The sequence below is a fragment of the Octodon degus genome, unplaced genomic scaffold, assembly GCF_000260255.1.
Source record: "Octodon degus isolate 3935 unplaced genomic scaffold, OctDeg1.0 scaffold00448, whole genome shotgun sequence".
Classification (NCBI taxonomy): domain Eukaryota; kingdom Metazoa; phylum Chordata; class Mammalia; order Rodentia; family Octodontidae; genus Octodon; species Octodon degus.
The window spans coordinates 278961-280619 of NW_004525024.1; positions in this window are offsets into that span (position 1 = coordinate 278961).

A 1659-nucleotide genomic window follows, 5' to 3' on the forward strand; every position below is an offset into this window, starting at 1 on the left:
TTACTTTACAGTTACTCACAATATAAATCTACTTGGATTTTGATTATTTGGTTCTTACTATTTTACAGATATATTTATTTGTTTCCTTTCCTTGGGTTGGCTTGATATAATTAAAATAGCAATTTATAATCTTTCAGTTCTAATGTAATTGTTTTCGGGTGTTGAGGATCAAAGCCAGGGCCTCCCTGATTCTAGGCAAGATTTCACTTCTGAGCTATATCCCAATCCCATTGTTTTCAATTATACTGCTCTTTAAATGCATATTCCAAACAGCTGAGTATATATATATATATATATATATATATATATATATATATATATATATCTTATGTTGCATGACAATAAGATTCTACTGGGCCGGCCAGATAGCTCAGTGGACAAAAGCACTGCTTAGGTAGAATACAGTGGCCCGGGTTCCATCGCCGGTGTGCCACTGAGACAGCTAATGAGACTGAGAATGCTGGTATGTGCCTGTAATTCCAGAGGCTGAAAAACAGGAGTATAGAGAGCCGAGGAGATGGCTCAGTGGAATAGGCTTTCCCTGGCAAGGGCAAGGGCCTGAGTTCAATCCCCAGTTCCGCAAAAAAAAAAAAAAAAAAAAAAACAGGAGTATCACTATGAGTCCCATCTGTGTAGTGAGAACCTGTGTACCCTGTATTAAATACAAAAGATAAATTAAAATAATATATTTCTTTTAATTATGATAGCTCAACCACTTTGAAATTGTATATTTAGTACTTCCATCTTATAAGGTTGTGTTAATATGAAAGATATTCATTTAGTAGTGAATGATTTGATGCATTAAAATAACATTTAGCTAGAAATAAGAATTTTTTTGCACTTTCAAGGAAGGTGCTGGAGAATGGATCAAAGAAGTTTAATATGATTCTCACAAATGTCCACATTTACTTAACATACATAGGTCTTGTTTAATGAGTAGCTATAGCACATGAACAACGAATTTAGATTTTTCACAGATCAAAAAGTTCATTTGGTATTGAGGAAAAAGTAATGACTTGAAATTTAAAATTTAGTTCAATATAGGGCAGGCCAGTTCAGATGATTAAAGTTCCTGCAAGCAGGCACAGGGGCCAGGGCTTCAATCTCCAGGCCTGCTCTGCTGGCTCTGCCCCTTGGGTACTCTGAGATGGTAACTGAGACTGGGTGTGGTGGCACGCACCTGTAATCCCACCAGTAGGGAGACTATAACCAGGAGGATCACTACAAGTCCGATCTAGTAGTGAGCCCCTGAACACCCTGTAGACCCTTCCCTAAAAAGTACAAAAAGAAAAAGAAATAGTTCAAAATAATTATTACAAGTTATTTACTATTGTCTATTTCTGTCTCTTTATTTCTCTGTGTCTCTGTCTGCTCTCTCTTTGTCTCTTTCTGTGTCTCTGCCTGTCTATCTCTGTCTCTATCTCTGACTCTCTGTCTCTGTCTCTCTGTCTCTGTCTGTATCTCTGTCTCTCTGTCACTCTCTCTCCTCCTGTTTCTCTCTCTCTCTCTCTGTGTGTCTCTCTCTCTGTCACTCTCCTCCTGTTTCTCTCTCTCTCTGTGTCTCTCTCTGTCTCTGTCTCTCTCTGTGTCTCTCTGACTCTCTGTCTCTCTCTGTCTCTCTCTCTGTCTCTCTCTGTCTCTCTCTGTCTCTCTCTCTCT